The sequence below is a fragment of the Lissotriton vulgaris genome, chromosome 5, assembly GCF_964263255.1.
Source record: "Lissotriton vulgaris chromosome 5, aLisVul1.2, whole genome shotgun sequence".
NCBI lineage: Eukaryota > Metazoa > Chordata > Amphibia > Caudata > Salamandridae > Lissotriton > Lissotriton vulgaris.
The window spans coordinates 1,717,821,914-1,717,836,250 of record NC_141693.1 but is presented as its reverse complement, the minus strand read 5'-3'; the positions used below and the strand labels follow the sequence as shown (position 1 = coordinate 1,717,836,250).

General features: G+C 44.7%; 1 protein-coding gene across 11 annotated transcripts in view; it reads left to right on the top strand.

The window, feature by feature from the left end:
- GRN (granulin precursor) overlaps positions 1 to 14,337 on the top strand; it is a 1,328,618-nt gene that overhangs the window by 609,304 nt on the left and 704,977 nt on the right. The window lies entirely within an intron of this gene.

Below are 14,337 nucleotides of genomic sequence, written 5' to 3'. Positions count from 1 at the left end.
AGGAACGGGTTTGAGTTGGATGTGGCGATGGTTTTGGCCGCAGACGCGCTACACGCTGCTACAGCAGTTTCTGATTTCGCGGTTAACACAGCGCACCTGGTGGAAGCTGGTTCTCTGCCCGAAGCAAGTCAGAGCTGCACCCGATAGCCTGCCAAGAGATATGCGGCTGAAGGGCAGGAGAGCGCGAGGACAGGGAGCCGCAGCAGAGATGATTAATGGAGCAGATACAGCGTCGAGCAAAGCGCCAGAATTACCTGTCGAGACTATGACCCGAGTCTGCTGCCGCTGCATCGACTCCCACTCCTCCCACAGTGAGTACAAACAGCACAGTGCAAGAAAAGTCAGTAGGGAGAGAGGGGGAGCCCAGTGTCCCCAAAAAAATTCCTGGAATGTTCACCACTTTGAAAACTAAAGCGGGGTACAAATTAACTCTAAGGCAACAGCAATCGGTTGGTGAAGTAGCAGAGACTTCGCAGGTCGTTTCAGAAACTGTTTTTGAAAATGTGCAGGATTTGAGTTCAGTTCCCATCTCTGCAACTGATGTAATGGGTAACGCGACGGTGACAGAGCCGAATACATCCACTAATGGAGGCAATGCTGGGGCTTTAACAGATATGACCTTTTAAATGGATAAAGGATGTTTAAGTGGGAGTTCTTTGCCTGCAATTTCTGAGTTGCTACATGAAAAAGCGGTCAGCGTGGACTTAGCTATATCAACTGCAGGAGATACTGACTCAGCAGATTTTTTTTCCTTGTCAGAACACTCTATGCCCTCGTCAGAAAGTCTGGTTGAGCTGTATGCTACACGTATGAGCATGGAGGATGGCGGACCAGATTGTGTTTGAGGAGGAAACTGGTTACAGTGCTCACAGCAGCTTGGATGGAAATATGGACAGAGACTTTACTGACCCCAGCACCGTTCGTAGACTCAGACTGGATAGAAATGATAGAGCAAATACAAGATGGTGCAGTTAATGGTAATAAGGGTGTGGAGTACTCTGAAGATATCTCACTAGACTTGATATATCAAACTATGATGCAACATAGGGAAGAGAATCGCGAGGATAGCATTAAAGTGCAAAACTCTTGTAAGAAACTACAGAATTCCGTGAGAAGGTTGGTCAAGTCCCATACTGAATTTGTCGCTAGAGCAACCGAGGCTGAAGCACCTATATCCTCATTAGAAGACGAGATGAGTCAGCAGCGAAAGACTATAGAATTACATATGGCGAATAAAGAGGATATTAATTGGAAGCTCACAGACATTGAAAACAGAGCTCGTAGGAATAATTTGAGGTTCTTGCAAATTGAAGAAGGGAAAGAAGGGTCTGATGCACGAGGATTTATAGTCTCACTCTTAAAATCTGTTATGCCAGAGACTGGGAGATGGGATAGGGAGGTCGAGAGGGCCCATCGATTCCTGTTTAGGGCTAATGCCAGAGATAAAAAACCCCGAGCTATTCTAGTGGCCTTTAATAGCTTCCAAGCAAGGGAGGAGATTTTTTTAAAGGCTCGCCCTGATAGAAAATGTAAAGGTTGTGATTGCGAATTTTTTGTCAGACAGGATTTATGTAAGCAGTCTGTAGAGTTAAGATGGCAGTTCAGACAACTCATTGCGCAGTTTCAAGGGAAAGGCGCGCAGGCGTATTTAATGTTTCCTGCAAAGCTTAAAATTATTCATAAGGAGCGCACCAGGTTCTTTACTACTGAAACTGCCGCTAAAGAATTTTTGCTATCATTATGAAACCGGTCTATGGGTTAAATGTTAAACGATCTGTTCCTGAGGCTCAGCCGAGAGCCTGCACACACGCACACATCTTTTTAAAATTTATGCTGTCCGCAACTAGCGTGATTTAATACTGTTAACTGCATGTTTTAACTTGGGGCTTGTGGCTGTGTGTTTTAACTGTAGCCCTGCTGACTTTGGGCATTGTTTCACTAGCGCGTGTTCTTTGAAGCTTTCACAGCGTGTGAGTCATTGTTTACCTACCTGACTCCACACTCGATCTTGGACGCTGCTCCTAAGCGCGGCCGCCATATTGGGGGAAGTTGGTTGGCACGCTAGTGTTTAGCGTCAGGCGACCTGCCTCCGCCCTATAAGTCCAGCATGCCTACGAGGACGCGCAGCGGACGAGTGCAGCGGGCGCGCCCTATGTGCGCCTGAGGTAAGCCCGTCTGCGCCCGTCCGCGTCCCGGAGGTGCCCGGCATGGCAGTTGACCTAGCTCATGTAGGTTGCACTGTTGAGGGGGTAATTTCCTTTGATCGTGACACTCTACTTAGGCTGGGGAATACTACTAGCTCGGGTTGTGCTAAACATCTATGTGACCCTGCTAATGTTAGGCAGGACTGTGAGACCTGCGCATGGTCCGCTTCAACCTTGCTTTCTTCACCAGCTACTCCGGGCTCAACCGATACTACCGGAGAGACTTCTGCAAAGGTCCCCGTGTATCCATGCATGCTTCTAATCACTCGATCTCTTGGTAAGCATGCTCTTGACCTTTTCAACCTACTTTCAGAACAGAAGCCGTCATGTCTCTTTTTAACGGAGACATGGCTAGGCGACTCCTCCAGTACTGCCCTTCCCCCTAACTATTATATAGTCAGGAAAGACCGAGAGCTGGGTAGAGGTGGTGGAGTGGCAATGGTAGTAGACAAACGATACACCTGCTCTGCACTTGAAACTAATAATATTCCGGGGGTTGATTCACTTGGCTTCTGCCTATCTTTCTCCCCGCATCATTCCTGTGCTGGCCTTTTAGTCTACCGACCACCAGGCCACCTGGGCCCATTTTGTGATAAACTTCACCAAACTTTATCCCCTCTTGCAATAAAATACAAGCATCTTCTTCTTCTTGGGGATTTTAACATCCACATGGACGATCCTGAGGCCAGTGACTCTCTCAAATTAAATGATACTACTAGCATGTTCAATCTTTTACCCTATTTTTTTGTAGCTATTCATACTAAAGGTAATTTGTTAGACCAAGTTTTTTCGTCTCTATCCAATCCTATCCACCACTTCCGGTGTTGTGGTCAGACCACTTTCTATTAAATTTTGATATTGTGGGTCCCTCTAAAGTTCCCTGCACGGAAAATGGCACTCAACCTACAGCATTCCGATCCTTCCATCGTGTCACCACTGACATGCTGGAGCAGTCCTTAGCACTTTGTCCGTGCCCACGGACTGGCAATTTTGAGCAGGACCTCTCTAGCTTTCAGTCCTGGCTCGCTCAACGTTTTGATGAATTGGCACCCATGTCGGCCAGATCCTCAACATCTCAACGTATCTCAGCCCCCTGGTTCACCACCGAACTTCATGAGATAAGGAAACATTGCAAGAAAGCCGAACGGTTATGGCGTAAAAAGTATGACGCCCTGTTAAAAATAAGGTTTAAAAATCTTACCAAGGCCTATCACAAAGAAATCACACTAGCCAAAAAGGCTTTCTTTGCTAAAAGAATTGACTCAGCGTGTAACATCAGTAAGGAAATATTTAATATCGTTAGGGAATTCACTTCCCCCCCCCTTGCTTCAAACCCCAAATTCTCTCCATCCGAACTCTGTGTCAATCAGCTGGCTAGTTTCTTCTACAATAAAATTCTCAACATTCAGGCATCTTTTACGCCTACTGCCCCTGCCATTGTTCCTGACCCCTTTTCATTTATTACGAACATATCATTGGACACCCACATTCTGTCAGATTTTCCTCCTATGACGCTGGAGGCCTCGCTTGATCTGTTGCAAAAACTGAAATCTGGCTCCCCCTCTGACCCTTGCCCCGCCAAAATCCTTTCAAAAATGGCCCCCGTTCTCAACCCTCTGATTAATCCTCTCCTCAATGCCTCCTTTACCTCGGGCGAGGTTCCAAAGGCCTGGAAAAAGGCTCATGTCATCCCTCTTATAAAAAAAATCTAATTTGAACCCTTTAGAACACTCTAACTATAGGCCAATATCTTTGCTTCCTGCCCTTGCCAAACTCGCCGAAAAGCATGTACATTCCATCTTGTCAAAATTCTTAGAAGCCCATGACATTCTACATCAGACACAGTCAGGTTTCCGCTCCAACCTCAGTACAGAAACAGCACTACTGGAGGTAACTGAGACCATAAAGGAAGTGACTGATTGCAGAGGGAAGGCAATGCTGGTATTACTAGATCTCTCAGCGGCCTTTGACACCGTCCCTCACATCCGGCTCCTTCTTAGACTTCAGGAGATCGGAATTAGAGGGACGGTGTTCAATTGGCTCAAGTCCTTTCTCTCCGAACGCCAACAAATGATCTGGTCACCACCTTTTTCAGCAACAGTTCCATCTCTTGATGTGGGAGTGCCACAGGGGTCAGTTCTTAGTCCCACTTTATTTAACGTCTATCTCTCCCCCTTGGCTGAACTAGTGGAGACCTTTGGCGCACGTATCGTCTCCTATGCGGACGATACGCAGCTGCTTTTTACCTGTGATAAGAACTCTGATTTCGGGGGTGACTGTATTATAAGCTGCTTAGAGGCGGTATTCTCCTGGTTTCAGCTGAATTAGCTTAAATGTAATTCAGACAAGTCTGAAATTATATTTTTTGGCTGCTCTCCTGACATTCAATGGAAATCCTGGTGGCTGGCAGATATGCATCCTCCTTCCTCCCCCACTGCGATCTCTAAGAATCTGGGTGTCAAATTCGACAATGGTCTTACCTTTAAACCCAGATCCTTGCCCTAGTCGGCCAATGTTTTGGCTTGCTACGTACACTCAGGAAATTCCTACCTCTATTGTCTCGGGCTCACAGGAGAATCACTGTACAAGCAATGATTGGCTCCAGGCTTGACTACGCCAATGTGCTCTATTTAGGTCTCCCAGAATACCTCCTATCTCGTCTGCAGACTGTCCAAAACTCTGCGGCAAGGGCCATTTTCGTCTCTCCTAGAGGCACTTCACTGGCTCCCGGTAAGGAAACGTATCATCTTCAAGACTTTGACCTTGACCTTCAAGTCCTTACACGGAACCGGTGCTGTCTATCTCAGGAAACACGTTCAGTTTTACCATCCTACCAGATCGTTACGTTCAGCCACACAAGCTCTTGCTGTCGTTCCATCTGTAAAGCACTCACGCATCGGAGGTCGCTCCTACAGAGCCTGTGCCCCGCAGCTCTGGAATAAGCTCCCCCTTTCCCTGAGAAAAGCTGATAATCTCCTGTCTTTCAGGAAAGACCTTAAGACCTGGCTTTTCAGCCTCTAGTGCGCTTGTTCTCTGCTCTGCTTCTCCTTACAGATCTGTACAGCGCCGGGACACTCTGCCCGAGTAGCCACGCGCTATATAAATCTCTGTCTAACATAACATAACAATGTCATATGTTTAAGTAGTTAGGATTATTGATAATTTCTCACCTGAAGAGTGATTTTTTTCTGTTTGTTAATGATGATGTCTAGAAACTCTGTTGGGGGACTGTAGGGAGGGGGGGGGGGGGTCAAACTTTCATCACAGGACCATCAGTCCTAAAGCCTCAGTGAAGGGTTGGGGGCAAATGGGTGGGGGGGTTGTTCTTTGGGGAGGGCCAGGGGCACGGGGGGTGAAAATAAAAGGGAAAAAAATGGAACACGACTAATACATGGTGGAAATATAGGTGAAAGACATGATGAGAAGAAAATTGAGCGTAATACAATGCAAAATAAATTTTTTTATGAAAGGAGGTATCGTAGATGGTTGTTCAAACTTATGAGTTAGTAATGGTTAAATTAGTTGTTATGATATTTTATGACCGAATATGGCGGGGAACAGGTAAGGATTTGCTCTTTGAATGTATCAGGTTTAAACAATTTAATAAAAAGACATAAAGTCGCAGCGGAGTTAAAATATATACAACCCAATGTTGTCTGTTTACAAGAAACGCATATCCCATGGGTTAAGAGGGAGCTCCTAAAAGATTTAGGTTTTAGATTGGCATCCCCCTCCAAACAATCCAGCATTATACGAGGGGTGGCCATCTTAATTAGAGATAGCTTAATAACAGTTGGTCGTAAGGTGGAAGATAAAAAGGGACGGTGGGTCATTGTGGAATTGAAGTTTGGAAATAGACAACTTACTCTAGTGTCGGTATATGGGGCTAATTTGGACGACCCCGAACCACTGATAGAGATCAATATGGAGCTAGTTAATTTTCAACAGCCGATAGTGATCTGTGGCGATATTAATATAAACCTGAACAACAGTGCTTTAGGAGATACACAAGGAATTTATAAAGGACGCAAACCTAAGGTGTACATAGCACTTAAGAACTTGTTAGAAGATCACAGGTTGGTTGACACTTGGGGTATGTTGAGAGAGAGGGATAGTGGATTCACATTTTACTCTCATCCACATAAAAAGTTAGTAAGATTAGTTTATTTTTTTATACCTCGAAATTTACTTGAAGGAACTAATATTAGAATCTATCCCCGGATATCCTCGGATCACTCTCCTGTAGTGGTAGATATTCATCACTTAGCTAAAAGGAAGATACAATCCAGTTTTTCGTTTGATCGAAAGCTTGGTTTAAATGCAGAATTCATTGCGCATATGCAGGGCTGGATCCAAATCTTTTTTGATGAAAATCGTGGTACTGCCAATATCCCGGTAGTATGGGACACATTTAAAGCAGGGTTTAGGGGAGAATGCATTAATTTTGTTATGGGCCAACGTAAGAAGCTAAGGAAAGAACTCGACAATTTATATGAACTTTTGATTAAAGCAGAGATTTGTTTAACTAGAAAAATTGCATTGGGTAACGTGGATTTGGCTGAAGAGGAAAATGAGGTCACTAAAGCTAGGTCCAATATTTTGGGTTTCTGGGATAAAGAAATTGCCAGAAAATTTTTATCTTCAAAAATGACAAGTTATGAATTTGGTGAAAGAATAGGCAGGACCTTGGCGACAAGGCTTCGAATGAAACAAACCGCCCAGAATATAAGTGCAATGAAAGACTCCCAAGGTAATTTACATTTTGATCAGGAAAGTATCTTGGGAATATTTCAAACTTTTGATGCAAAGCTTTATGCTAGGGAAGACAGTATGGCCTCTGATGACCAATGGTACGATAGAATGCGGATTGATTTGAAGGTTTTAGACCCCGGACTAGCTGATGAATTGGAACTACCTATAACTTTGATTGAAGTCGAGACCGCAGTGAATAGTCTCGCAGTGGGTAAAGCTGCGGGCCTGATAGATTACCTGTTGAAGTTTATAAACGTTTTTTTCATATTTTAAAAGACGAGCTCTATCAGGTAATTTTGGCTGCTCAAGATGGCAATCCCCCAGCTACATGGGCTGAAGCAACAATAGTTGTGTTTTGTAAAAAGGATAAACCCACGGATAGTTTTGGATCCTATAGACCCATATCATTGTTGAATGTGGACAACAAGATGTACTCAAAGATTTTAGCTAATCGATTATCTGGGGTAGTGTCATAGTTAGTATCTAGACACCAACATGGGTTTATTCCTAAAAGAAGCACCATTGAACATATTAATAAAGTTATCACATTGTTTGATTTGGCTGCTGTGAATAAACGAAAACTAGCGCTTTTTTTATTAGACGCGGAAAAAGCGTTCGATCGAGTGTCGTGGGAGTACCTCTGGATCCTAATAGATAAAATGGGCTTTGGCCAGAGATATATCAAAGCCATAAAAACACTCTATCTCAAACCCACCGCAAAGATATCTACCTTGGGAGGACTCTCTGAATTGCTGTATATTATCAGAGGGACTCGTCAAGGTTGCCCCTGTTCCCCTTTATTATTTTCATTATACATTAACCCTTTTATTGAGTTAAGCCGGAACCCCTTAATTCCTCCCTTCACGGTCACTGATTTCTCTTTCTCAGTATTCGCTTACGCGGACGATATAGCGGTAGTCACGGATACCCCTGAAACAGCTAGTTTGGAAATTGAGAGGATTGCTAAGGAATTTGGTATGATAACGGGGCATAAACTTAATGCGTCTAAAACACAGATCCTTTGTTCAGAGGCCATAACCTGGGAGGATGAGAGGGTGGTTGGAGAAGTCATCTATTTAGGGATACGTATTAAAACAGATATGGATGAATTGGTCAATGTAAATTGGAACAACGCTTATCAGAAAATTAGGACTTCGTTGGAGAAATGGGAGCGGCTATATTTGACTATCATAGGCAGGACTAATGTCATCAAAATGAATGTCCTCCTGAAAATTCTTTACCTATTTCGGTCGATACCATTGGAAATTCCGAAACCTAAATTGCAGGCCCTGCAATCTTTGTGGTAAATTTATTTGGAGCCCTGGCAAACCTAGGCGGGCGATGAAATATCTCACTTTACCTATTGAAACGGGAGGACTAGGGGTACCTGATTTCTTTTTATATTATATAGTGTGTTTTTTGCTAAAAATGAGATTTTTGTTAATAAGAGACGCTTTGGAGCATACACATAACTATCCCTCCATATTCGAGATCTTGATGGGTACACATACAAGACAAATGTTTTTTAACGAAATTGATGGAAATTATTACAAAAGGACACGATTTAAGGTTCTTATTAGTGCCCATAAAACTTGGAAGTGGGCGGCCCGTTTTATTGATATAAGGAAACTGTCCTATTACACTCCCTATTTTTCTGTCAGATTTTTACCAATGATATTTTTGGATGGGGCAGCTCGGAATCTGCAAAAAAAAGGGTGACTTGCTTGGGAGATTTTTTCTTGAGGGAAGGTGAATGTAAATCGTTTACTGAAATGTGTGGAGAATTCGGTTTACCCAGAAGTTATTTAGTTTCTACAAATAAGGGACTATCTTACAAGACATAAACTATCCCTAAAAAAGCATAAAATTGTAGAGGGCATTGCACAACAAGTTAAGATTGGTATTCTCTATCGTATGCTTATGGAAGAGAAGTGTGACGATTTGGTAAAAATACAAGCAAAGTGGAGGGAGTTACTGGGAGATAATGAGATTGAAGTTGAAAATTTGATTTTGCTGGCTAAAAATGTTCTGATGTCTGCTAATTTAAAAGCTCAATTTTTTAAAAGCTTGTTTGATTTATATTATACACCTGTTCGTATGTTAAAGTGAAGAAGAGGTCATGATGGTAAATGTTTCCGCTGTAAAGTTGACAATGCAGATAGCATACATATTTTCTTTTCTTGTCCTATATTAGGAAACATTTTTCAAGATCTTGAAAATTTTGTCTTTAATCCTAAAGGTCAATTTAAAAATTACCCCATCTATGTTGATTTTAGGGCAGATCCCAGGTGATTGTCAAAATAATGAACTTTATCGTTTTCGATATTTTATTTTTTTCATAATGACAGTAGCTCGGTTATGTATTGCAGTAGAGTGGCTTCAAGAAAAACCTCCACTATTTCAACCATGGCAAGCACGGCTATACAAACTGTATAAGTTAGAGTGGAGTCTTTTTTCGTTATCCGAATCAATACGGAGAAAAAAATTGGGATGGAAAATATGGGGGACTTTTTCAGATTCTATGTTGTGTGTGTTTCTTTGTACCTTTTCCATCGTATTCTTTTACCTTTTTTTGTATACGCTCGTATTCATTCATTATCAAATGTATTTCGTGATAGATATTTTGTTATGAATTATGTATTATGAATCATGTGAATATTATCCTTTGTACTTTGATTTTGTCGTGTTCCAATAAAAAAAGACATTCCTGTGCATGTAAATGGAAGCGCTTCTATATGTGGTGCATGCAGAACGATCATCATCCTATCAGGGGTCAGGAGGGTGTTATTCTTCCTTATTTACTATATCTGGCTAAAGCAGGGTTGAGGTTTAATTCTATTAAGGTGCTTTTAGCTGCTATAACAGCTTATAGGCGATCACCTTCACAACCTTTTTTTCCAGTTGCCAGCTGTAAAGGACTTTCTGCAGGGGTTGAAGAAGGTTTATCCTCCAGTGCGCCCTCCGTCTCCCCCCCTGGGAGCTGAACCTGGTGCTATCAAAATTAACGGCTCCCCCTTTTAAACCCATTCACCAAGCAACTTTGCAGCATATTTCCTGCAAGGCTGCTTTTTTGGTAGCGATCACGTCCGCTTGTAGGGTGAGGAAATTCCAGCTCTTTGTTCCAAAGAACCCTGTACTGTGTTTCATTTGAATAGAGTGGTACTGAGGACACCTCCTCCTTTTCTATCTAAGGTGGTGTCAGATTTTCATGTTAACCAAACCATCTCTCTACCCACCTTTTTTCCCAACCCCTCTACTCCAGCTGAGAGGGCCTTGCATTCTTTGGACCTGAAAAGGGTTTTAAAATCCTATCTGGATAGGCCCAAAGCTATACGTAAGTCTGATCAACTATTTGTCAACTATGGTTCGGTCAGACCAGGTTATGCAGCCTCGAAACGTTCTATTTCAAGATGGATAGTTTTGTGTATCAAGCTTGCCTACCAATTGGCGCAGAAGACTCTAGGGTATTCTCCCAAGACACATTCCACAAGAGGGAAAGCAGCTACTACAGCTTCTCTCCATAATGTGCCCATGTCTGAGATTTGTAAGGGGGCGACTTGGAGGTCCGTCCATACATTTACCAGACATTACTATCTTGATTCGAACATTAGAGCAGATACCCAAGTAGGCCAGGCCTCCTTGCAGAATCTGGCTGAGTTTTCGGCTGTTACAATCTTTTAGTTGGGTCATGTATTTCTCATTTACCTGCAGGTGGTTGATGGGCTTGCTATTCTATTAAGTGCTTATGACTATTGATGAGGATCCCCTGGAAGAGAAGAATGTTACTTACCTGTAATCCTAGGTCTCTTCCAAGGGTATCCTCATCAAAGTCATAAGCAACCCACCTGCCTCCCCTGGTAAATGAGATTTGTGATCAATGTGTTTATAGTTTAATTGTTGAGCCCTGACATCAGGGTTATGCAAAGAACTGACCTAACTGTCACCCCTGAGGCATGATGGGAAGCCAGGGGTCATGGCTGCCTTAAAGTGCCAGTTTTTGTTGAAAATGCTTTCATTTTCTATGCTATTGCTTTTCAATGTAGCCTGTAGGCTAACAAGGTCTATTTATTAGCAATTTTCACAATTTTAGTGTTTTGCCCATTAAAACACAGAGTTCAAGTGCTATTTGATCTAATGTGTTTTTTATAAGCTTGCTAATAGTTTTATGTGTGGATAATTGCATTGTTTAGCCTCAGTTTTGGGGCTGCATTGGTGTGAGAAAAAATTATATATGTACATACATATATGGGGAGCGAGATATGTGATTTCCATATATATTTGTTCAGTGTTTCCGGAGTCCCTGCACATGGGCGGGAATTTTCAGTGCTTATGACTTTGAGGGTACCCCTGGAAGAGAACTAGGATTACTGGTAAGTAACTTATCCTTCTCAATTATCGGGACAGAGAAGTGGTGCTACGTGAAACCAGGAAATCAGGCGACCTGACTGTGGGGAAAAAGTCGGGTAATGTTCTTCCCGGACTATACACCAACGGGGCAGAGACGGAGAAGTACCTATATGGCAGTGAAGTGCCAACTTAGGGAGCTGGAGCTGCCTTACTCCCTGTTCCCATCCTGCCTGAGTAGGCACGAAGGAGGGAACTCGTTTCTTCGACTCCCCGTCGGAAGTGTGGGACTGGCTGGAGGAGTCTGGGCAGTGGACAGGAACAAGAACAAGACCTCCAGGTTCAGGATGGCAGCCGGCCGGAAAGGAGATCACAACTGCGTAGACGCCGGGGGACACACCAAGCAGCGATTTACTGTAGGCCGCAAGCATTTTCAGTTCACCGTGCTCACCTTCGGCCTTACCAGTGCCCCTTGGGTGTTCACGAAAGTGATGGTTGTGGTCGCAGCTCATCTGTGCAGATCAGGTGTTTGTCTTCCCTATCGACGACTGGCTGTTGAAGGCAGGCGCGCCCCAGGCAGTTATCTCACACCACCGGACTACGGCCGACCTCCTGCATTTGCTGGGGTTCTCCCTCAATGTGCCGAAGTCGCCCCTGATTCCCTCACAGAAGCTCCTTTTCATCGGAGCGGTTGTGGACTCTGCTCAGTTTCGGGTTTATCCTCCCGAGCAGCGAGCCTGGGACATTCAGGCTATGATTCCAATCTTTCAGCCTTTGTCCTGGGTTTTGGTCAGAATGACCCTTCGACTACTAGGTCTGATGGCCTCCTGCTGGTGGATCATGCCAGATGTTATATGTGGGCTCTGCAGTGGGACCCAAAGTTCCAGTGGGCACAGCATCAGGGCAACCTGTTCGATCGCGTCCAGATCTCAGAGGGCACTGCACGGCAATTGCCGTGGTGGATCACAAATCTCGATTGGGTCAACGGCAGATCCCTCTCACTTCCCCAACCGGAACATACAGTTGTGACGGACGCATCCCTTCTGGGATGGGGCAGCCACATGGGGGAGGCGGCGATCAGAGGCCTCTGGTCTCTGGCGGAGTCCAATCTCCACATCAACCTTCTGGAGCTTCAGGCGATCCAACTTGCACTGAAGGTATTCGTTCCTTCTGTCATGGGGAGAGTAGTGCAGGAGTTCACCGACAACACCACCGCCATGTGGTACTGCAAAAAACGGGGCGGTGGGGGGATTGTGGAGCGTTTGTCAAGAGGCTCTGCGCCTCTGGGCTTGGCTGGAACATCAGGGCATGTCCATGGTGGTTCAACACCGGGCAGGTTCTTTGAATGCCAGGGCAGACTAACTCAGCCGCCGGGCATGATGGATCACGAAAGGCAAGGTCTCTTTCAGTAATGGGGAGAGCCTTGGTTAGATCTATTCGCAACCAAAGAGAACGCGCAATGTCATCAGTTCTGCACATTGGAATTTCCAAGGCAGCACTCCCTCTGCGAAGCTTTTCTTCGCGAGTGGACTTGCGGTCTGTTGTACCCCTTTCTGCCTATACCACTTCTGCCCAGAGTGATGAAGAAAATCAGGAGCGACCAGGACCCAAGTAATCCATGTGGTTCAGGACTGGGCTCGAAGAGTCTGGTATCACGAGCTACTCGGTATGAGCATCGATCCCGCAATCAGTCTACCTCTTCAGGAGGATCTTCTGTCTCAGCAGCAGCAGACGGTCTTCCACCCGAACCTGTCCAGTCTCCACCTCCTTGTGGGAAGATTGAGCGGCTGACCTCCCGAAGTCTGTAATGTTATCTTGTCAGTCAGGCGTCCCTCCACTAAGACGGTATACGCCTGCAGGTGGAATCTCACCTTCCCTCCTTCCTATCCCCTACTCCAGTAGACCATGATGATGCAGATAGCACCTCTGATGATAGAGGAGGAGGAGCTCATGAACCATTAGGGAACCCTAGTCCTCCTGACTCCCCTAACCCCTGGAATGATCATAACACCCCAGACGTCCCTAATGTTCCTCGGGATGATCTATACCCCTCCAGACCTTCCACCCCCCAGATGACACTATGGGCTTTAACCAACTTGTTCATAGGGCTGTCCAATACCATGGGGTTGACCTACACACTGACCCAGTGGAGGAAGATTTTCTCATGGACACTTTCGACACCACACAAAGGTCCACTTCAATTCTACCCATGCTTAAGGGGGTCATTAAGCATGCACCAGAAGTATTTAAGGATCCTGTCAGGGCTAGAGTCCTCAACCCCCGGATTGAAAAAAAGTATAAGGCTGCCCCTACAGATCCAGTCTACATTAGAGGCCCCGCACCACTAGACTCCCTTGTAGTCTCCAATGCGCGAAAAAGGGCCATTTCCCAAACCTCAGGCGACTTCCTTGCTACCCTAGATCTCAAGGACGCATACTTTCCCATTCTCGCCGCTCACAGGAAGTATCTAAGGTTTGTAATACTGTCAGGACTATCAATTCAAAGTACTCCCATTCAGAGTCACAACAGCACCACAAGTGTTTAGCAAGTGGATAGCAGTAGTGGCATCACACTTAAGAAGACAGCACATTCACGTCTTTCCATATCTCGACAACTGGCTCATAAAAGCCAGCTCATACAACCAGTGGGTACAACACACTCATGCCACTATCAAACTTCTACACAACCTGGGGTTCACAGTAAACCACACAAAGTCCCATCTTCAACTGTCCAACATGCAACAATACCTCGGTGCCACAATAAACACCTCAAAGGCCCTAGCTTATCCCTCTCCTGTCAGAGTGGCAAACATGCAAGCTCTTCTCACAAAATTTCAACCAGAACACTCCCTTCCAGCTCGAGTGTTCATGCAACTCATAGGGATGATGGCCTCCTGCATATTCATAGTGCCTCATTCTAGACTCCAGATGCGTCCACTTCAAGAGTGCTTAGCACGACAATGGAACCAGGCTCAAGGTCAGTTACCAGATCTAATGTTGGTGGATGGTCATACTCCCCGCTCTCTGCAGTGGTGGAA